The following is a 24566-nucleotide window of genomic DNA, read 5'->3' as shown; positions in this document are numbered from 1 at the left end:
AATAAAATTAAAATTAAAAAGTTATATTTCTTTTATATATTCTTGGTGTTCGGGTCAATTTACGCATACCTTGACAAATTTCATAGAATTCTTAAGTTAACGGCTAGGTACACTTGCAGTAGCCTTGAGGAGACTTGAATTAAAAAATTATATTGTAAGACTATTTTATTTAATTTTTAATAAAACATCTCATCTAAACTATATAACTAACAAAGATCACTTATAAATAAGTGTGATTTAAAAAGAAAAGTCATATGATTGAAATTTTCAAATTGATTACCTCAATGCTTATAAAAAACAATGGTTAGTCTAGAGAGCTACATGGCAAATATAATAAATGATAAACAAGTTTATTATTAAACATACTTAGAAGAAGAATTCTTTAGAGTACGGGCTATATAGAAGGCATGAAGAAGAGAAGATATTACCAAGGATAGGAAATGAATGCTTTTGGAAGAAACGATGCTCAAGGGAAGGTTTTCTAAATGCCCTCTAACAAGTCTTTCTTTTATGGGTATTTTAATAGTGCATTTGATAATTGCACCTGACAAAAACAGCACAAAGTGTACAATAATATGATAATGGTTATCGAAAGTTGTGTTGTTTAGACATTTCGGCAAAATAGTGAAAACTAAACATAATATGATAATGGTTGCTGAAAGTTATTTTGTTTTAATGTATCAACTAAAGCAGTGAAATAGTAATGATAACTATTATAGTTCTAATGTCTACCTTGAATAATTGTACCCTTTCATAATTGAAAATCTTACATTTTTGTGTTTTCTTTGAAAAATGTTTGTTGCAAGCAGCCTATGCAAACGACATCCAAACGGCTATTTAATAATATTTTTTTAAAATTTTTCTTCTCCCTCCCTCTCTCTATTTCATTCCCTCTCTCTCTCTCTCTCTCGATCTCACCAGAAATGGTTAAAAACTTAAAAAAGCTTTTTCCACATTGATCGAGTCTTTAGCACTTGTTTAAATGGGATTCCAAGTTGATATGCAAATGCCTTCACTGTTTGCGTGTCCACAACCTTGTTCTCGACTAAATCACACTTATTCCCAACTAAAAGCTTGCATACACTTTCATTTGCATATTTGTCAATTTTATTCCACCACTGCTTGACATTGTTGAAACTCTCAATCTCAGTAACATCATAGACAATAATATGAAGCTTAATTATCTTTCCATCTAGCTCCACAGTTCAAATTTTAAAATCAACTCCAATGATACTTATGTAGCTGTCAACATAGGAATCATTCATGAATATGAGGAGCAAACAAGATTTCCCACATAGGAGTTCTCATGGTTTAATGACTAAGACTCAAAGAAAAAAAGCTAAGAGAGAGAGAGATAGAAGCTTGCCTTCAGCGTCAGTTAACCCACTCCAAAAAAGAGATAATACATCATAAGGAAGAGAGAGAGAGAGAGAGAGAGAGAGAGAGAGAGAGAAGAAGAAGAAGAAGAAGAAACAGAAGAAGAAAGAGAAATAAAAATCTGCTTTTGTCCTTCTTTTTTTTTTTTATTCTACATAAACTCTTCTGTACAATCCGATTACCTCCCACTTACCCATCTTGCTTGTATGTAGCAATACTGTTTTTCTTTTATGGCGTAAGATATGGATCATAATCTGAAAAGTCCAAATCAAGAGGGTCTTGAGCATCTTGGAGTAATTGTGTTGGTTGGAGAGGAAAAACTAGTGAAGGGGAGGCCTCGAGTAGAGAGGCCTAGACCTGGAGATAATTGGTTCTGTAGAGAATGACTTGATAGCGAACTTCCTTTTTGCCTTCTACTAAGTTCTTAATTCCTTTTTGCTAGTTATTGAGACTAATTGGGTTCGAAATTTGCTATGCTAAACTAAAACTTCAAGAGCCTTGATAACTTGCGAGAACATTTTGATAACATAATCATAATTATATTTTTTCCATCATTTTCCTGGGACTTGGCATGCTAACGACTTGATATTGTTGCAAGAAGAATGTGAAGTAATGATATACTCCAATTTCATAATCCACTTTAATTTTGTGTTTTAGAAAATATAAAAGAAGAAGATGGCAATGTTCCAATGCATGTGGATATTCAATTTGAAATAAAAAATTTTCAAATCTTTCTTGGAGGGATGTGGCAACGAGAGAAAATTCTGGGCCATAATGGACCACTAGCGTGAGCATCATTTTGGAAATGTTATGATCTCCTGTAATTCATGAAAATAAAGAAACCAAGAGTGACAGAGATTTTTATTCTGCCTTAAAAATGGTCTTCATCCATGCTTGTTGATAATCATTGTAATCAAAATACTGGGGATTATAAAGTTAAAAAAAAAATTTTGAACTAAATAGGGAATTTTTTTGCCATTGGGATAGAGTGAGAACTTGTTTAATAGTGACTTTATAGGAGGCAATAATGGGGAGTGAAGGAGAAGCAGGTTGAATTTATAAGTTTGATGGAATTCCAGAGATAATGATTGGTATCTACTAATATGAATTCATAAAAATGCTTAGTTTTCTTGATATCCTAAAAAATTTAATGACGAATAAAAATGTTGAGTAATTGTTGAGGCTCAATTAGGTGCACGATTTCTTGTTTGATTGGGAAAACTGAGTGCCAGTATGATTTAAAAAAACAGAAGAAGTTGAAGGTTTTGATAATAGAATGACCCTAACACTATATAAGGTATTGGAGTTACAGAAGGACACAGTCAGGTATAGGGGGAGATGGTGTCCTAATGTATAAAGATTTAAGTTTTACTCAGGATTTGGAAGACGATAATACTTTTACTGTAAAAATTTTAGAGAGAGAAAACTAATTTGACAATTAGATTCTCTTTTAATATATTTAAAATTAAAATCGAAAATACTTAATATACCTTACCGTCTAACAAATATTTGTTTAGAAATTAAGTTTTTCACATATTTAATTAAAAACTCTTTGATATATTTACAATCAATTCAAAGTAAAAATTTTTAATTTAATACATAATTTTGAAATTTGGAAAGGCACAATGCGATGGTTAAGATTTCTTTTTTAATAGTGCTATAATTCTTATGAGCAAAATTCTAACATTCTGAATGAAATCGAATGATTTGGTCAGAGGTAGAAGAAGATAATTTTGCTTTAAGATTCATCCATAACCAAGATTAGGGGCTTCAATTTCAAAAAATTTAAAAGTATAAGGAGAAATGAGTCCTAAACAAAGGAGTTGTTTAACATGAGATTTAATTTGGCGTATATTATTTGTATGTTTTCATGTCTATGGAGGCAGATTATTTTTTAATCTTTTAAATAAAAGTTTACATAATTGTCTAAGAAATTAGTAAAAATCAAATACATAATTAAGGCTTTCTAAAATTCTTTGTATTTGTTGTTTATTTTTAATTTTATCAAGAAATTTATTAGCAAATTCTATACCTTTATTAATGGATGTAATAGTGCATTTGTAAATATTATGCCCAAGAAACATATCTTAATCTGGAATAATTTATTTTCAGTGTTGAAACAACTTATCTATTTTGCTTAATTATTTAAACAAAAGTATTTAAATGTTTATAGTATTGCTATATAGATGAAGAAAAAATTAACACATCATTTATATAGACAATTGAAAAATGAGTAAAGGGGCATTTTATTCATAATGTTCTGAAATTCAGTGGGGGCATTTTTCAACCCAAATTACATGATGTTCCATTCATAATATCCTGCAGATGTATAAAAGATGTTTTATAATGAATTTTTTCATTAATTTGTATTTTTCAAATTTTGTTTTTCACGTCAAATTAGAAGAATACAGTAGCATTATAAAGACGAGACAATAAACCTTTTAATAAGGATCGGATAACGAATTCATTGTAATATTTTATTTAATAGTTTGTAATTAATTACTAATCAATATACTCTTCATTCTAATTCTACGTGTCTTTTAACAAAAAATACAGTGCAATTTCATGATGACTTATTTTTCCTGATTAACCTTTATGTTAGTAAGGCATTAATTTCTTTTTTGTAATATACTAAAAGTTCATCATTCATTTGAATAGGATCTAGCTTCCATAGGGACGTTTTTTTTTTTTTTTCTTTTCTTAAAATTCTTTGTCTTAAAGTAATTCAACTTTATGTTAGTTTCTATTGCAAAAAACATTTAGTAAACTAGAGCATATTTCTTTTTCTATTATTGTTATGAAATTATTAATTTGTTGGAGCAATAATTGGTCTGTTGATAATTCTTCGATTCTTTTATATTTTAATTATTGTTTAAGAAAGTTTTTTTTTTCTTGTTAATTTTAAGTTTTATTAAATAATTGTTTTCTTTGCTTTGTGAAGTTTCTTTAAAATGATTTATTTCTTATGAAAAAAGTGAAAATAAAATTTTCAATTGAGTTTCTTGCTCTAATATTTTAGTAGTAATTTCTTCAAAAAAAGGATATAATAAAGAATAAGTGGATTTCTTAATATAACATTTGTATTAATGATTTTAATTGGAATAAATGTGGCTTTAAAACAATTTGCATTATTACAAATATGTGCGTTTGATCATTTATAATTTATATTTAATTTTGTACCGTTAGCATGTGACAATATGTCTTTTGTGTTTTCAAAATTTTTAGAATGTATCAATCATTCTTCAATACAATTTAAATCTAATCCAGAATCTAACAATGCAATTGTTGTAAAAGAACACTCTTAGTTATTAGAAACTGTTACTTTTGTGTAAAATTTTGGAAGTATATTATGTTTAGAATGTTAATGAGGCTTTCCGACTCTTCGTCAAGAATGATTGACGAGGAGGGTTCTCATTTTTCTTAATTAGAGATTGTGATTTGTTTATCTATTTTTAATAATATGATTTCTTGTAATATTTGTTCATTACAAACTTTAAATATGTGGTTAGAAGTTTTGAAATGTTTAACTTCTTGTTTTATTTGATTAATTTCTTGTTGTAACTCTTGTAGTGTAATTTTTGTTTTTTCTGTTTCGAATCTATTAAATTATTTCAGAGAAATTATAATATTAGAAGACAGAGGTTGTGTATATAGGTTTTTTTTTTTTTTTTCTCATCAAGAGTAACTTTTAGTCTTATCAAGTAGGATTTTCTTTCCTCTAGATCATTAATTTTATCCATTAGTTCTAGAATAATATCTTCATGTTTTGATAAAATATTAATAGTTTTGTTACATACACAATTTTCTTTATTTAAACAATAGCATATATGAGCTCATGCTTGTTCATCATCTTCTAAATCTGCATAAGATGATTGGTTTGAAGTAATAGAGTTTTTTAATTGATAAATTGTAACAACCCTTACCTAGATATGGAATGAACTGTTATGTTTCGTCCTACTTTCTCTTTATACGTAAATAATATAAAACCTAACCATTAATAAAAGGGACTTTCTCATTTTTTTTCTCATAACTTTAAAACTCAAAATAAGATGTTTGTACAAATATAAGATTGTCCTATTATTTACACATTAAAAACCATAACAATTTACATAGTATGAATATTTACCCTATTTACAAAATGTTTGTTTTCTCAAAATAGATAAGCCAAGATTCATCATGTTCAACAAACAGTTCGACAAAACCAACCAAAAACTAAAGCACCCATTTACAAGACCCAACCTAAGGTTACTAAGCATTCTTCTCTTCTTCCGGAGTAGTGTCTTGCTCTACAACTTCATCTTCGTTATTATCTGGACGTTTAAAACATTAATCACAAAAATGAGTCTAATACTCAGTAAGCAGTTATACCATACAATTAAAATATCATATATCAGCTATTCATTTCCTTTGAAAAGTCATACAAGTGTAAAACATTTCAATTAAACATTCTAAATCAATTTTCACTTTTCATTAGCCAGTATACACTATTACACCCTATGTATTAAAGCAGGTCTTTTAGACCTGATTCCTCTCATGGCCGCATGTTGGAAATCCCTCAATCAGGATGGTGCTACTGGGTGCACTACCAATCGAACCAATTCAGTATTGCAATATGCCCATCTCTTTGGTACCATTATCATTCAGTCGTTAGCCATTATGTATTTTTATACATAAAACTTTCATTTTCTTTTTCCTTTCATAAAATTTTCATTATCTTTCTTAATCCAATGAAGTATGTATTTTCTTTCATAAAAAGTATGCATTTCATGCTATAACTTTATATTAAGAAAGTCACTAATTTTTAAGAAAACATATACATAATAAATTGCATGATCTCAATCCTGAATGTGAATGCTTTGCATCATACTTATACACACATTTATAACTAATAGGATGTTTAACATGAGTTACCAAGAAAGGCTTATGTATTATATAAATTTACATTTTCATTACAAAGAAACATTTGAAGAAAAAAAAAATAGAATTTTAGCATAAAAATATGGTGTAGGAAGCATGGTCATAGCTACTTACCTCCAAGCTTAACCTTTAGTTCCTCTTGCACTTCAACAAATCATATTCAATGAAAAGGAGTAAACATATCAATACTCACTTTGTCTTAAGTTTTCCTAACTATACTTTTAGCTAGTTCTTTACTTTGATTCCAACAAGGAAGTAAAGCATTTTCTTTAACTTTCTCTTCACTTAGACAAAGTCAACTGCAAGGCAAAATCCCTATCCTTTCAACTTTCTTCCATATCAAACAAGCCCACTAAGAAACCTAGTCAATCCAACTTTATTCTCTCCTTCTCACCATTCACTTCATCAATGTATAACAATTTCATGTTATACTTACATAGCACTAAGTCAAGCCATTTAAATTCCACATTTGAAGTATTATAAAGAAATTCATAAACATGTTTAATAACATGCTTGCTGTCTAATAAGGGCCTATTGAGTTTTCTACATTAAAGATGTGTCATAACCAAGGATTAAGAATGTATAGATAATACGAATTTGCTTGGAGCTGAAAGAAACAGAGAAAGTCAAAATCTGGAAATTTCACCAAAATGGATGTTTGACACATTTTAGTAATCTTGTGGGAACCAAAAAGTGTGAAGAATTAAGGCTTAGTTGATGGCTGGTTTTGCCCTTTTTTTTTCAATAGTTTATTACACAAATAAGTAACTTTAGTTGAGTGGAAGATGAAGTTGAAAATGAAAACAAAAATGGGCTGATTTGGACTAAAACAGATTGTATAGCAGAAAATTTCTTCACTAGCTTGTACAGCCAATAATTTAGTTTTATACTTATTTCAAAACTTCCCTTCTTCAACCATAATCCCAACTACATAAACAAAGGAAGTAGTGTTGAAAAGAAACTGGAAAGAAGCACAATTTATGTGTAGACATGGCATAAAAAGAGCAAGGAGTTAACTGATGCTCTCGGTAAACTAGAAACTTTAAAAAGAAAACTTACTAGCTTAGGTGAAGTTCTTAGTTGTTTACTTAGGTTATAAGCTAGGGAAGATAACTCACAACTACACATTGTTTTTTAAGGGTTTGACATATAAAAATGGAGAGTTGAACTAAATTAAGAAGGAACTCAAAGAGAGAAAATGAGAGAGCTAAATTCATTGCAGAAACTGAGATAGTGTAGAGTAAGCAGAGTATAAAATCATCTCACCTCTTCAAACAGTAAGTTTCTCGAATTATGCTTGTTTCTACCATCCCTCTACTTGCTTATACACCCAACTAAACAAGTATTAAATGAAAAATGAAAGAGCAAAGGAGGTTGGAAGACAACTTGACAGAAACAGTGCAGGAAAATTCAAAACTTGAAACAAATATGTTGTTGCTGTCTTTTATGTGCTGTATGAGAACTTTGAGAGGGAAATGATGGAGTTTCTTACTAATCTGAAATATATCTCATTCCAAATGAAATTTAAACTAGAGTCTCAGCGTTATAGAGTGAAGGCTGAAAATGAAGGGAAAAATTGTTGTAGCATAAGTAGCAAGTATCAGAAATTTTCTGACATTCTCTCTAACAGGTGGTTTAATCTTATTTACATATCCTACTTTCATTCCTTATGATTATCCACTCAACTACATAAGAGTTACAAGTAAGATGTGAGAAAATTCAAATCTGGAAGTCACTAAACAAATTCGGACAGCAGCAAGGTTTTCAGAAACTAACCTGTGTTGTTGCTATTTTATGTTAGGTATAGATCCAAGAAACGAAGGAGCTTAAAATATTAAGTACATGAGATATTCCAACGTTTTGGACGCTTTTTGAGTGGTGTAGATTAAAGGAGCTTAAAATATTAAGACACAAAATAATATCACATAGAGATACTTGGGGTAGCACATTGGAACTTTATAATATAGTCCTATTTTCCTTACTAAGTCTAGTAAACATGAAAAATATATATTTAGAGTTTTTAAAATAAGTTCTAAGATGACATAAAATCATTTTATGAATTAAAGAATGGATTTTAAAAATCATAATTATGAAGACTCCTAAATCAAAAAATACACGGCTAAAGAATTTGATCTAAATTTGAGTATTACATAAACTTCTTTAGAAGATGTAGTTTCATCATCACTTAGTGGTGTTATAAAAAGATCTGATAATTTCTCTTTTAGTTCTTGTGGTACCTCTAATTCATTAATTTGTTATTTGACGCTACAATTAGATTTATAATGACCTACTTTTCCACACTTATAACAAACAATATGTTTTTCTTTTTATTATATTTTTTTGTAAATTTTGTTGGTTTATTATTCTTATCAGTTTGTTTATCTTTTACCTTTTTATAAGGTCCATATATTTTTCTTTTTTTTTTTTGCAATAATTTTTATAATACTTTTTCCCTTTTTTATGCCTCCTAGAATGAGCTAATAATTGGAAATAACCAAATTGCTCACAAAATTCATTTTTAGCGAACTTCTTTTCTAAAAAAGAGAGTCCACAGTGTGGGAAACTAAACTAAGGGGGACAGATGGGACACATTGACTCTAACATCCCCTGTGACACTTAGCATCAAAGGACTGATGGTCTCCAAATTATCACTCCCAAGTGTAGAAGTGGATCAATTGTAATAATAGAGAAATCCCAAGGTCATTTTCACAGGGACAAATGTATTTCCAACAAAGTACTTTGTGAAGGCTTATTGTTAAAATATGGTGATGTAAAAAATACTATATAAATTCTTTTTGGATTTTTATGGTTATGAAAACAGTAAGCACAAATGGGGAGTGGTATATTCACAATAGAAGGAGTATGAAAATTGAAATGTATGGTTGAATTTTTGAGGGTCTTAGAGACGTAACTTTTGTTTTGAAAGATGAACTAAATCATGAGCTATGAACTAAATCATGAGCTATTTACTTTCTAAGGATTAAATGATGCAAAAGAGGCTGAAATGTAATTTTTGGTTTTAACAAAGCTCAAACAGAAATGCAACTCAGCAGCTAAAGGTTAACAAAAACCACAGAATAAATTTGACAAACACTTGGGCTACGGTTTAGAACTTCCTTTGCTTCCACAACTCAAAAGATTTCTAGGCATTACTGTTCTTTTACTAACCCAATCAAGGAATTAATAAAACAAAGTGTAGGAATTTAATTTCAAGTAAACATGCCAGTTCGTAAAACAAGAGGTCCTCTCTAAACATCAACCAAAATTTATGTGACACTCGACTGAAAAAAATCCTTGATTAAATTCAAGGTTCTGTTGTGCCTTGTGTCAGCAACAAAACAAGAATAAGTGCAAGAGATTTCTTCAACTTTCCCTCTTATGAATTCAATTTCAGATAGAGCAAGGTATGAAAATTAAAGTCACAAAAAATCCATCAAATACTGGAAGTCAATAGAAAGTTTTACCACAACCCAAGCTACAAAAATTAGGCAATCATCTTCATCAAAAGCTAGTAAGTACTAAAATGAAAACCATAAGAAGAAAATACCAAAAATGCCATATGAACCAAACAACAGAAAAATGAAAAATAAAAATAGAAAACTGAAAAATCGATCCTTCACTAGAAGATTTCTCTTCCTTTTATATTCAGAATCCTCTCTCCTTGCCACGGATTGTAGCCCCTCCATCGCCCATGACTGCCTCATTCCTCTACTCCTTGTGGTCCCCAAGATTCCCTAGATCAATTGCATGTGGCTATTGGGTTTGGTATTGCTGAGTCCTTCACATGACATCCTCAAGTCTTAGCTTCTCCACATGGACTTTCCTATGGACATGGGCTGGAGGGACATGGCCTTAGTTACTTCTCATCTTCTTTTTGAGTTGGCAGACGTGGCCCTCAACCTTCAATACACACATGAGAGTTTAAGCTCATGTAAGTCTAACTTAAGTAAAACTGACCCAATTCCATTTTTACTATGTAATTAGTATTTACTCATGCCAATAGCCCACTGTTATGCATTGTTTATTAAATACTCTTTTTTTTTTTGCAAATAAAAATGACTTAATCAATTGTAGTAAGAGTATTTAAAACAACATAATTTCCATTTTATCAAGGACCTACACTGGAAAGTGAACAGAGGATGTGGACAGCTCTCCATTCTCTAATGAAAGGGACCAGAAATGACCGCTTTGCTCACCCACCACCAAGACGCACCCTGGAAACCACGCCGCATTGAAAGCCCTACCTCAGAGTACCACGTCGTATTAAATACCCAAACTAAAACAGCTACAAGCGAGACGTTCAGACCCTGACACCGGGTATAGAATGTACTCCCTAAAAACTCATATAAAAGTTACATCCCAGTACAAAAATCTCTCTCTAAACTTTGTTATCCAAAAACTCAATACTCTAAGGGCAGGTTTGGTAAGTAAGATAAAAATTTTGAGTTGAGATGAAAGTTTAAAATATTATTTTTAAGCATTATTATTGTTTTGCGATTTGAAAACGTTAAATTGAAATTTGAAAAAGTTGAATTGTATATTATTTTTTGTGTGAGAATTTAGAAAAGTTGTAATGATGCGATGAGAATTTTGAGTTGAAACATGTTTACCAAACCTACCCTAAATATGTGAGACTAACTTAAGTATCAGGAATTCCCCAGACCACCCCTAACCCACCTTCGTCTTCGTGCTTGCAGGTGAAGATCATGATTAGTATTGCTGGAACCTTATCCAAGCATACAAAACACAACATTAACAGTGGCACCGTCTGTGGAATCTATCCTATAGACATTACGTGTCATTTGTATGCTGGAGATGACCTGTTCTTAGACAACTCGGGGGCCAAAAGTTATATTAGAAGACATGGAAGCACATTTTGTAGAAATGGAACAATTGGTGAAGACGGTGACTGCAAATATAAAAATACTTCAGAAGGAGAATGAAGCCCTACAGCTAGACACCAAGCTACCTGAAGATACTGAGCCCAGTCACAACAAGTAGGGTGAGTCGCAGGCATATGAGGCATATGAGGCATATGAGGGATGTCAATGACGAAGAGAAGAAGAATATGCAACATGAGCTGCATGACTTGATGGGCAAGTACAAGGAGATGGTTAAAAAGGTGGGAACCTCATCCTCAGTAGACCAGATGCTCACCGGCACGAATCTGCCTTACAGTATGGAAGTGATGGCCATGCCATTACCACCAAAATTCAGGGTTCCTCATATAGACCTATACAATGGATCTAAGGATCCCCTGGAGCATCTGGATACTTTTAAGACCTAGATTACTCTACATGGATTCCCCATAGAGATTACTTGTAGGGCCTTCCCTTTGACCCTGAAGGGTGTAGTGCGGGCATGGTTAGCGTTGCTGGCACTGAACTCGATCTACAATTTTGAGGACCTTGCTTCCCTCTTTACCACACAGCTCATGGCTGACAAGAAGAGAAGATGCCCGATGGCTTGCCTATGACCGTCAATTAGTAAGAGGACAAGAGCCTGAAAGTATACCTGACCAGATTCAACAAAGAGCGCATGTGAATTGATGACCAAGACGTGAAGATCACTTTGCCGCCCTCTTGGCAGCGTAGTCTGCTAGAAACCATTTATGTTGGAGTTAGCCAGGAAGACTCCCACAATGGTGCGAGAATTTATGGACCAAGCGGACAAGCAGGCTCTTTGACAAGTGGAGCCAAACAAACCACTTGAGTTGGCTTCCTTGGACCTGACCACCCCAAGGCCACGGTTAGGATCGGTAGCAAAATTCAACCAATCATACTGTGGGCTATGATGAAACTCCTCTTGGAACACCGAGATGTGTATGCCTGGAGTCACGAAAACATGACCGAGATTGACCCTGAACATCATCCAACACCACCTGTGTGTGAGTTCCAAAGCCAATAAGGTCAAGCAGAAAAGAAGGAGTTTAGCACTGAGAAGCAAACCGCCATCACGGAGGAAGTCGACTGCCTCTTAGTAGTGGGGTTCATACGTGAATAATGCTACCCAGACTGGCTATCCAAAGTGGTGCTAGTGAAAAAGACCAATGGTAAGTGGAGAATGTGTGTTTATTTCACATACTTGACTAAAGATTGCCCCAAGGATAGCTTCCCTCTTCCCTAGATCGATCTGATATTAGACTCCACCACAAGCCTCATATACTTAACTTTATGGATGCTTAGTCAGGATTCAACCAAATCTGGATGAACTCTGGTGAAGAGGAGAAAACATCGTTCATCACAGATAGGGGGTTGTATTGCAACACTGCTATCCCTTTCAGCCTAAAAAATACACACCTTACAACAGTTGGTTAATTGCATGTTCAAGGAACAAATAGGCTGGAACATGGAGGTTTATGTAGATGACCTACTTGTAAAGAGTAGGACCCCTGAACATCACTTAGCCAACCTACGTGAATCCTTCGTAGTATTAAAGTGCTATCAAATGAAGCTTAACCCGGCAAAGTGCAAGTTCAGCGTAGAATCTGGGAAGTTCTTGGGCTCCATGGTCTCAGAGCAGGGGATAGAGGCCAACCCAAAAATGGTGGAGGCCATACTCGACATGGTCCCACCTCAAAGCATCAACGATGTACAAAGACTCACCAGCCGAGTGGCGGCTCTTAACTGATTTATATCCAAGTCAATAGATAAGGTGCCTGTCGCTTTTCAAGGTGCTACGAAAGGCACAGACTTTAAACGGTGAGTGTGATCAGGCATTCAAAACCTTAAATAGTACCTTGCTCATCCTCCACTGCTTAATCAAGCTAACCTGGGAGAAGGTCTTGAGCTTGTATTTGTCTGTTTCCCCATGCGTCATCTCAGCAGCTTTAGTACGAGACTTGAAAGGCTCCTAGAAGCAAGTGTACTACACCAGCAGTGCTTTTTGGGGCGTAGAAGCGAGATACCCATGTATGGACCAACTTGCCTTTGCCATCATAATGACCACCCACCGACTCAGACCATACCTCTAGGCACACCATATACGGATCTTGACTAAAACCACTTTGAAGAAGATGTTACTGCGACCAGACCTCTCAGGTTGGTTAATGAACTGGCCAGTAGATCTAAGTGAGTTTGATATCAAGTACATCCCCATAATTCGTTGTAGATATTACAGGCTTCCTAAAAGAGATTTGAGATGCACCTTGCATGAAGCCATGGCAAATCTTTGTTAATGGCTCATCCTTTTAGGCTAAAGGGGGAGTGGGGGTGCATATCATTACTGAATTCAGTGAAGAGTATGACTATGCCATGAGACCGACGTTCATAACTACCAACAATGAAGTAGAATATGAGTCGTTGTTGGCTGGCCTGGCAGTCTTCAAGGCACTGGGTGTTAAAGAAATAGGAGTGAAAGCCGACTCTCAAGTAGTCGTCAATGAGAGTTCACCACTAAAAGCGAGAAGTTGAAAAAGTACTTAACACTGGTGGGGGACAAGCATAGCCACTTCCGATACTTTCAGATGCAGCAAATACCGAGGGCTAAAAACCATAAGGCTGACAAGTTGGCACGGCTACATTTTGGCAGGAAGACTTGCCCTACCAGAACAGCCAATGGTCCCGACTGTAGAGATGCTCGCGATAGGGATCACGGTCTCAGAAGTAGGGCCAAGACCTCCAAAATGGGTTATAGACATACTCAAGTACCTCGATGCCAACGAGTTACCTGAAGATAAGTTAGAAGCGAAGAAGATTAAGAATAGGGTAGTGCTTCATCCTAGTTGAAGGAGTCCTATACAGGCAGGGTTATTCCATGCTCCTTTTAAGGTGTGTCTTACTTGAGCAAGCGCAGTATGTCCTGGCAGAAGTGCATGAAGGAGTATGCAGTAAGTACTTTGGAGGGACATCATTGGTAGGCAAGGTAGTGAGGGAAGGATACTACTAGCCATACGCCTTCATATATGCAGAGGAGTTTGTCCTAAAAATGTAAGAAGTGCCAAGAATTCTCTCCAATACCTCATTGCCCACCCGAGGAACTGACGTTAATCACATTGTCGTGGCCCTTTGTATAATAGGGCGTTGACCTGGTCGGCCCCCTCCCTTCGGGCAAAAGGATGGCAAAGTTTGCAATGGTGGTTGTAGACTACTTTACCAAGTGAGTCAAAGCTAAAGCCCTAGCAATGATAACGACTAACAACTACCTAGGCTCGTATAGGCTCAAAGATTCACAAGGAAAGGACCTGTCACACTTGTGGAACGCCAAACACCTGTGAAAAGTTCTTTTGTTGAAAGTGTAAGCTGTATTTTTATCTCAATAATGAGTAAAGAATGAATAAAATTATGGTTATCCCCCATAAATGTGTTTTGTCTCATCTAAGTTTACAAGGGTTAACGGGGTGAGTCCAGTCTTACGAACTTCATGATCTCAGAATCTTCAACAAGGTGAGTTCAGCTTATGAACTGCTCGACCTCTCTTAAATTTACAAGGGTTAATAAGGCGAGTCTAGTCTAACGAACTACTCGACCTCTCTCAAGTTTTTAAAGGTCAACAGGGAGAGTCCAGTCTTATGAACTGCTTGACTTCTGAACCTTCAACATGGTGAGTCTAGTTTTATGAACTGCTTGACCTCTCCCAAGTTTACAAGGGCCAATAGGGCGAGTCCAGTCTTACAAACTGCTCAACTTTCGAACCTTAAACAAGGCGAGTCCAGTCTTACAAACTGCTCAACTTTCGAACCTTAAACAAGGCGAGTCCAGTCTTATAAACTGCTCGACCTCCATCAAGCCAACAAGGCAAGTCTAGTCTTACGAACTACTCTACCTCCCTTTAGTTTGCGAGGTGAGTCAGTTGGGAGATAACGGCCAGGTCTAGTACCAACTGGCCATCTCACTAAAAGGTCGTGATAAGACAAGAAGTCGGAAGAGACCTTGCCTTAACTCCTAAACTCGTCACACAACCCAACAAGGAAATTAGAGAAAAGGTAACAAAGCCAGAAGAGAAAATATGTCATTAACATGTATATATGGTACAAAGAGTGTAAACTTAAAAACCATAAAATAAAAATAAAAGAAAAGTTGGATATAAAGAAACGAAAAGTCAGCCAGCGGGCTCGTCTGTGAAGGCATCAAGCATCAAGCTTGGGCCTATAAAGGTGTCGTGCTTCAACGCTTGCTGGTCCACTAGTAAGGTCGCAGGTCAAGGGACCTTAAGTCGCCCTACGGATTCTCCAGCATGCAGTCCCATATCCTCTTCAAGCCTTCTATTAACCATACGAGCAATCTTGGTCTTGGATGAACTGGGCTAACCTCAATTGTGCATCCATAAGAGGGACCACGGTCCACGACAGTAATGTCTGCCAAGTCGATCTTCAAATCCCTAACAAGAACGTTGCTGGTGGCTAGCTTGCACTCCACCTTGGCCAATTTGAATACTGCCTCATCCACCTAAGTCTTCTCTGTGAATTATGTGGCACAGGCCAGGGCGACCCCAACCTCTAAGTCCTTCACCTGCTACGACTTAGAGTTGAGGGACTTCTTTTCTTCTTTAAAGATTCAAAGAGAGACTCGACTTGCTTCTCGAGCCATTTGTATGCCTAGATGTCAAAGTCACACTACTTCACCAGTTTAGTATTCTCGTCTCGAAGCTCACGCATCGACTCCTCCAACTTCCCCAACTCCATCATTTAGACATCCAATGACTCTTGCAGGGTATTTTGCACTTGTCCTTGAAACATGACATCGACCCTGTGTAGCCCTGCCTCTTCTTGCGATTTAGCAAGGTTAGACATGAGTGTGGCCTTTCATCGATAAAGCTGGGCCATCCTCTTTCATTTCCGTCGACGATCGAATTTTGCCTTAACAAGGGCCTCTTCCAATTTCTCCTTCTCCTCCCTCTCCTGCTTGGCGTGTTGCTAAGCTAGGCTGGCCAAGGAAAGAAGTGCCCAATTCTCCTCCTCTAGAGCTCCTCGGCCATCCATGATAAAAGCCGCCAATTGCTCTGCTGCCTGTCATGAAAGCAAAACAAATTTATTATTAAGTAGGCCAAAGAAGAGGGAAAAGGGTAAAATAAAATGGTACACCAAAACATACCCCGAAAAAGAGGTCCCTAAGGGCCCCGACTATTTCCTGGATAGATTCCTCATGAGCCCTCCTTGGACTAGTGAGGAGATAGAAGGGGATCCAAGACCGGACCCCTTTTATCCTCGAGCAGAGGATAAGATGATCATCCTTTATGTCACCCTTAAGTACCCCAGAAACCCACCCTTTGGTACCGTATCCAAGTCTTAGCCTGGGCCCATTACCTTAGTCCCCAGCCCCTTTAGGCAACGATTCCTCGGGGACATGCTCCCTCTTTGAACTAACAATTGGGACTTGCTCTAACATTTACCCCAAGTCCCCTCTGACAAAAGATTTATCCCTGCCTACACCTGACATCACAGCCTCAATCTCGAGCAGGGTAGGTGAGACTTCAATGACCGCCACTAGCTCCATCCATGCCTTGGACTTGGGAGCAACCGTCGGGTCTTCCTCGGTCTTGACTGATGCCATCCTAGCCTCAGTCTCGGACGGGGTAGGCGAGACTTCATTAGCCTCAATCAAAACCATTCCAACTTCGGACCCATGCGAGACAGCTGAATCCTCATAGTTCTTAATTGGCGCTGTCCCATCTTCAATCTCCACCTCACCCAGTGTTCTCCTCCAGTCGATGCAGCTTCAGGTTTTGTCTCGGCCTCGTGGCCCATATCGACCTCTAAAGGGCTTCCACTGAGACGACCTCAAGTTCGAAAGAGTACTCAAAGGTGGACTCAGGGATAAAGACCCTCCCCTCACTGAGGTTAAAGCCTCCCTCATCTTTACCAACTCACGCCTATTCCCTTACAACTAGGAACCCATTGTCGTCTACCTTAACGACCTCCGAGGAATGAACCATTTCTATGACAACTTTGGGCGGTGAGGCAAAGATCATCGACACTCTAGGGGTGGTTTTCAAGAGAGCCCCATAGAAACGCAACGAGAGCCTCTCCTCAGCCCATGTAAGGGTCTCGACTGCCCTTACATTACCTGACAGGATGAAAGAAGATGTAACCGGAGAAACCGGAAGGTGGATCGCAACCTAAGGAATCTTGGCCATCTCGGGGGTAGCACAAACCCCCTGGACACATCAACAACACCATCTTGCTTGATGGGATAGGAAGTGCTACAACCTCGAAAACAGAAGATGGTAGAATGAGGGCAACAACCTTACAACTGGCATAGAATGCTTAGGATGGCTAATGACGATGGGAATGGAGGATTGCCCAGGAAGGGCCAGCGAGGTAAAGTCAAAGCTACTATCCCCAGGCCCCTTGGACGGAGGTTTCTACCTTTTCCCTTCCAACGATGGACTCGAGGGTTGCTTGCGATCCTGGCACACAAAAGGTCACATAAGGAGGGTGCAATCATCAAAGCAGGTATGCGCCTGGGGGTCCAAGTATCGCCTTATGCTAGCTTCACCTAGCAAAGACTTAGAGAAAACATCATTTGGATGTGCCTTGACCCAAGCTCGAACTATCTCCAACTGACTCACCTTTTCTAGGGTCGCCTTCAGCCTAATGTTTTTATCTCAAGAACAATCCCCCATATGGCGCTCACGGGATACTCCTATCGAACAGTTTTTCCTATGGAAAACTCCTACCCCTTGCTAGATAGGAAAAAGAACTGTAGGTTCTAGTCTTTAACTTGGTTGTATTGTGGCTCTTAACAAGGCTTGATATGAACCCGTGGGAATGAAATCTCTTGAACCCACAATTAATTTGAAGACTTATCCAAGAAAGCCAAAATCAAGTCAATGGAAAAACCTAGACCTGTTGAGGAACTCGTTTCAAGAACCTAAATTATATAAAATCTAGATCGGTTGAAAAACCTATCTCAAGAATCCAGATTACAAGGAAGAACACTACAAAAGTTATGATTTACCTTTGATAAGTTCAAAATTCATTCAAGAATAAGAGGAGATAAACTTAACTCACAGTAAAAATAATTCATCAAATTTCATAAACTTATTTTTTTTAAAGTAAGGCTACAAAAAATATTTAAACCAAAACCTAATTAAAACTCTAGGATAAATAAAACTAGTCATTTCCAAAAATACGCTTGGATCTGCAGCTATAGTAACCTTCCCCCTAAACAAGATAAAACCCTAAACTGAAATTTAAGAACCTTTTTCCCAAAATACCCTAGGATTTAAAACATAACTTTCCCAAAATGTCCTTGGCTAAAAATACAAGGCATTCCCAAAACTCTAATTCATCAAAAATAAAACATGTGTGGCCCAAGCATCCTAAAACCCAATTATTCTAGACTAATTCCTATGACTAATAAAATAAGTAATTTAAATAAATTAAACAAGTTCAAAACCTTCAATAACAATAGGCTCAAGTCATGTCTTCCATACCTTGTATCACGTGGATCAAAATTGGATCTCTTTCTCTCAAATTCATCTTGAATGTTGGACTCTTGCTAGACTCGTCCCAAGTGAATTGCACATATCCTTAGATAGCTTCCTTAACCTTCCTAATTCTTGATTTTGTGATTGCCTCATCTGGAATTTGTAAAAGATCTTTAAGACTTGATTCACCTTGGTGCCCATCATTCCCCCTCTCTTCAAATGGATTCAACCTCGAATCTCCACCTACATCAAAATGAAAAAGATTAGAAACATTGAAAGTATCAAAAATATAATACTTACCTGGAAGATCCACTTTATATGCATTTTCATTAATTTTCTCAACAATTTCAAAAGGTCTATCCAAGATACTCTTGTCATCAACATGTAAAGGCATTAGATCTAAAGGCGTAAGTAGATTAAACCCATAAACAACTTCAAAAGGTGAAAAATTAGTAGCAGTAGAATAAACACTCCAATTATATGCAAATCCAATGAATGGCAAACCATACTTCTAAAAGTGTTCATGCAATATGCCAAAAATCTTCTTTACACCAAAATGTCCAAACAAACCACATCCATGCACAAGCAACTCACGCATAAGACTAGTAGGCTCACAAAGTCTATTCTTTCTAAACAAATGCCAATCTAGTCTATAGCACTTATCAAATGATGCTTTCTTACATACTCCATACAAACTAACAGAGCCATCATCAATAACATACAATTTCTTATCATATTCAAATCTCAATAACTTTGCATTTAAAATAAAGATAAGAACATACCTTCTTGATAATCATTAACCACAAAATTTTCCTTACCTTGTGTGTGTTTGATTATATAAGGAAAAGTCTCAATACATTCCACCCACTTGGCATGTATTCTAGTCAACTTACCTTGTCCCTTCAAGTGTTTTAAGGATCCATGTTCTTCAAGGAAAAGTCAATAAGAAATTATTGTACTTGGCACAAAATCAATGTAATGCTCTATCTCTCTAATAGGTGGCAATCCCCTAAGCACATCACTAAGAAACACAACCTCACCTCCCTGCAACAAAGAAACAACACTAGGTAATTCGTTAAATTTGTTAGAATAAAAAGTGTTCGCCTTAGCGTAAAGACTCACTTTTGTTTTTCCTTTTTCTCTTTACAATCTCTCTTTTTTCATTTCTCTCATTTTTGGCCTCAATATCTCTCTCTCTTTTTCAATCTCAATTTCACTCTTTTCTTTTTTATCAACCTCATTTTTCAGTTTCAGTTGGTTCTTATGAACCTATTTTGTAGTTAAAAGAGCAAACTTGATTGTTTTTTCATTTTTTTTAAAACCGTACATGTTCTTAAACCCGTCATGAATCACCCCTATCATACTACCACGGCCTCCCCAACAAAATATGACCAGCATGCATAGGCACTACATCACAAAACATCTCATCACTATACCTCCCAATGGTAAAAGCCACCAAAACTTGCTTACTGACCTTGACCTCCCCACAATCATTCAACCATTGCAGCTTATAAGGTCTAGGATGCCTCAGTAAAGGTAAGCTCAACTTCTCAACTAGGGTGATACTAGCTATATTGGTGCAACTTCTCCCATCAATAATCAGGGTACAAACCTTGTTGTTTACATAACATATAGTATGAAATAAGTTCTCTCTCTGCTGCTCTGTATCATCTATCTTAGTTTGTATGTTGAGAGCACGCCTGACAACAAGAAACTCACTTGTCACGGAGTATTTCACTCCAGCATCATCACTAGCATCAACTAACTCAGGCATCTCCTTGCTATCACCCTCACTCTCAATCATTACCTCCCCATTGTCACACATGATCATCACCTGCTTGTTTGGACATTGAGATGCGATGTATCCTGAACCCAAATATTTAAAACATTTAATATCTCTATTTCTTGAAGATTGAGATTCTACCTTTGGTTTGTTTGTAATAGCTCCCACATCTTTTCCTTTAGGTGGTTCGGTCTTCTCCTTTACTATAGCTCGCTCATCTTTATCCCACTTTGATTTCTAATGAGTGCTAGAAACTAAAGTGTACCTTGTTGTCCCCTTTCTTTTTAACTGCATCTCCACCTTCATAGCCATGTGCACCATATTCTCTATCTTCATATAATGCTACAACTCAACTACATTGGCTATCTTCCTATTCAATCCATACAAAAATCTAGCCATAGTAGCCTCCCGGTCCTCCTCTACATTAGCCCGTATCATAGCCACCTCCATATCCTTATAGTAATCCTCCACACTTCTAGACCCATGTGTAAGATTTTGTAATTTCCGGTAGAGGTCTCTATAGTAGTGGCTAGGTATAAATCTCTGCCTTATGAGTGCTTTCAACTCACCCCATGTTTCTACATGTCTCTCATGATTCCTCCTCCTATTTAGGGGTGTAAAAAAAAATCGATAAACTGGTAAATTGGACTGGACCAGACCAAACCGGTGGCATCGGTCCTGTTTCGAGGTTGGTTCGGTCCGATACCGGTTTTAGTTTTTTTAAAACCGGTCAAAATCGATCCAGTTCCAATTTTTCTTTTTCTAAAACCGGACTGGACCGGATCGGACCGACTTATATATATTTTTTAATTTGTTATATTGTATATAATATTTCTATATAATATAAAACTATCTATAAAATAGTTTTATACTATATGATAAATTACTAATTATTATAATATAATATATCATTATATTATAAATTATAATATATCATTATAGTCTATAATACAATTATAATATACTACAATATATTATCACTATAGTATTATATATTATATTATATATATTATATAATATAGAATATAGTACATTAAAATCAGACCGAACCGGATCGGAAATCGGTAAAACCGGAGTACCTGTTTAGGAGGGTAATCGGTGCATAATCAGTTTTAAAAAATGCAAAACCAGTACATACCGGTTCGGTCCTAAATTTTGTTCAAAACCGGATCAAACCGGACCGGTTACACCCCTACTCCTATTGGTCACTAATTGATCCCACCAAATAATTGCATAATCAGTGAACTCAATTACTGCTAACTTTACCTTCTTCCCCTCTGAGTAAATATGACAATCAAACATCAACTCTATTTTTTTCTCCCACTCTAAATATAATTCAGGATCATTTCTATCTTGGAAAGATAGTATTTTCATTTTGATGCTCCTAAGGTCCCTATCTACCCCATCTGAACTCCTAGGATTTCCCTAACTCCTCTTCCACGCCTAACTCCTCTATGTCTACCTATCCCAACTTCAGATGTTAAGTCTTCCTCATCCTTACCATCTCATTCATTCTCATACTCATCTTTCATTTTAGGCTCACGTCTCCTCCTATCTCTTCCACAATGTAAATTTCTAATCATTTCATCTTGTTAATTCATCATATCCCTCACTTCCCCCAACACAAAATTCAACTGTTCAAATTGTTGTTTCATGACTTTCAACACAAAGAATCAATTATCTAACATCCCTTTCAGTGATGAGTCACTCTTATGAGACATCATAATGCGCTGCACAAAAAAATGTTAGTGGTAAAAACCTCACACACTATGTTACGTGTTTACACTCAAATAACGTCTTTCCACTTCTGTTTCACTTTTAAATGACTTTTTTTCAATAATAGTCTCACACTCTCTTGACTTTTACTTCAAGAGTTCTCCCACCCAAATTCTTTAAGAACTAGTTAAACTAAATCAAGATAATACAACTTTGTATTATTCCAATCAACAACGAGGTCCAAGAAACAAAAACAAGAAATAAGCAAAGAATAAAATGACACGAGACTCAAGGAATTCGAACTAGTGAAAGAGCAATTGCAAAACAAGACCAACTAGATTGATAGTCCCTTTGATGATAAGGCTCAATCAACAAATTGCTTTCTTTCTTTCTTTTCGAATTTTTTTCTTTTCTTTTCTCGCTAATTCAATCACAAACAGCAATATTCAATTGTGAAAATTAAACAATTGAATTCAAATACATAAAAATTAACAACAAAGTAGAAGAGAATCGATAAAACGGCACTCCAAGCAATTTACAAACTTAGAGATGCAAGATACCCTAATCAATGAAGCAAGGAATTTAGCCAGCACAAAAACCCTAATGACAATTTGATGTAATTCGGCCAATGAGGCACACGGCAGCCCAAGACCAAAAACACCAAACCTTAAGCCAAGCAATTCAGTCAAACCCTAGAAAATAATGAGAAATTCAGTAGCCCCTTGTTTCTTTGTTGTTCTTTTTTGTTTTTGCAACCTTAGAATAATGAAGCCCGATAATTAAATTTAAAGATGAAAGAATTCAAAGATAGAATCAGACCTGATTGAAAACCTTGCTCTAAATACCAAATGATATGAATCTGTGAGAATAAAATCTCTTAAACTCACAATCAATTTGAAGACTCACCTAAGAAAGCCAAAATCAAGTCCATAGAAAACCTAGACCCGTTGAGGAACTCGTTTCAATAACCTAGATTATAGAGAATCTAGACCCGTTGAAGAACCTGTCTTAAGAACCCAAGAACTCATATTACAAGGAGGAATGCCACAAAAGTTGTAATTTACCTCTGATAAGTTCAAAATTCATTCAAAAATAAGAGGAGATGAACTTAACTCACAATGAAAATAATTCATCAAATTTCATAAACTATTTTTTTAAAATGAGATTACAAAGAGTATTTAAACCAAAACTTAATTAAAATCCTAGGCTAAAATAAAACTAACCCTTTCCAAAAATACCCTTGGATGTGCGGCTACAGTAACCCTTCCCCCTAAACAAGATAAAACCCTAAACTAAAATTAAGAACATTTTCCCAAAATACCCTAGGATTTAAAACATAACTTCTCCAAAATGTCCTTGGCCAAAAATACAAGGCATTCCCAAAACTCTAATTCATCAAAATAAAACATATGTGGGCCAAGCATGCTCAAGCCCACTTATCCTAAACTAATTCCTATGACTAATAAAATAAGTCATTTGAATAAATTAAACAAGTTTAAAGCCTTCAATAACAATAGACTCAAATTATGTCTTCCATAGCTTGTATCACGTGGATCAAAACTGGATTTCCTTTTCTCAAACCCATCTTGAATGTTGGGCTCTTACTAGACTCGTCCTAGATGAATTGTGCCATCCTTGCTCCTAACTCTTGATCTTGTGATTGTCTCATTTGGAACTTGCAAAGGATCTTTAAGACTTAGTTCACTTTAGTGCCCATCAAGGCCACTGCCTGCCCTGGATGCGAACGAAAGTTGCAAGTATTCCCTCTGTGCTTTAAAATGTTGTAGGTCAAGAGGAACTCTCGAGCTATGATATCCGAGTGTTCGAGGTCAACGTCCTCCAAAGCGGTACGCCAGACGATGCAACAACACACCAAGATTCTCCACGCATTGGGGTGAAGCTATGTAGGGACCAAATGAAGGAAGTTCAATACCTCACGTATTGCCAACAGAAAGGAAGCCGCAACCCGCTGGTGGACATACCAAGATACAGCCCCACTTTCGAGGCATAACCTTTAGAATCTATGGCCCCCCTCACAGGTGCCAAAAACCTCCAAGATGACAAAGTTTGGGAGTCCATAGGCGGCCTTTAGCGATTGCAAGATTGTAGAAGTGACCTCTGACCTCCAATTGGAGCCCTCAAAAAGTTGAGGGGCGTCGCAAGTCAGTAACGAGTCAGTTCCCCCAGGGTTTCGGAGGGATTTGGTGGGACAACCAAAGTTGACGCCTTGGGCAGTGGTGTGAGAGGTATTCTTAGCAATCATTAGAGCAAGAAAACGAAATTGGTTAGAGACATGAAAGTAGAAAGGGAATGAAGAAGAAAGGGAACAAGAGAATAGTTTCTAAGGCTCCAAAAGAAAGTAAAGGCAAGCAAACCAGAAATAGGAAAGGGTGGGGCTTTAAAT

This window comes from Carya illinoinensis, chromosome 5, assembly GCF_018687715.1.
Source record: "Carya illinoinensis cultivar Pawnee chromosome 5, C.illinoinensisPawnee_v1, whole genome shotgun sequence".
Classification (NCBI taxonomy): domain Eukaryota; kingdom Viridiplantae; phylum Streptophyta; class Magnoliopsida; order Fagales; family Juglandaceae; genus Carya; species Carya illinoinensis.
This window is presented reverse-complemented; position numbering follows the sequence as displayed.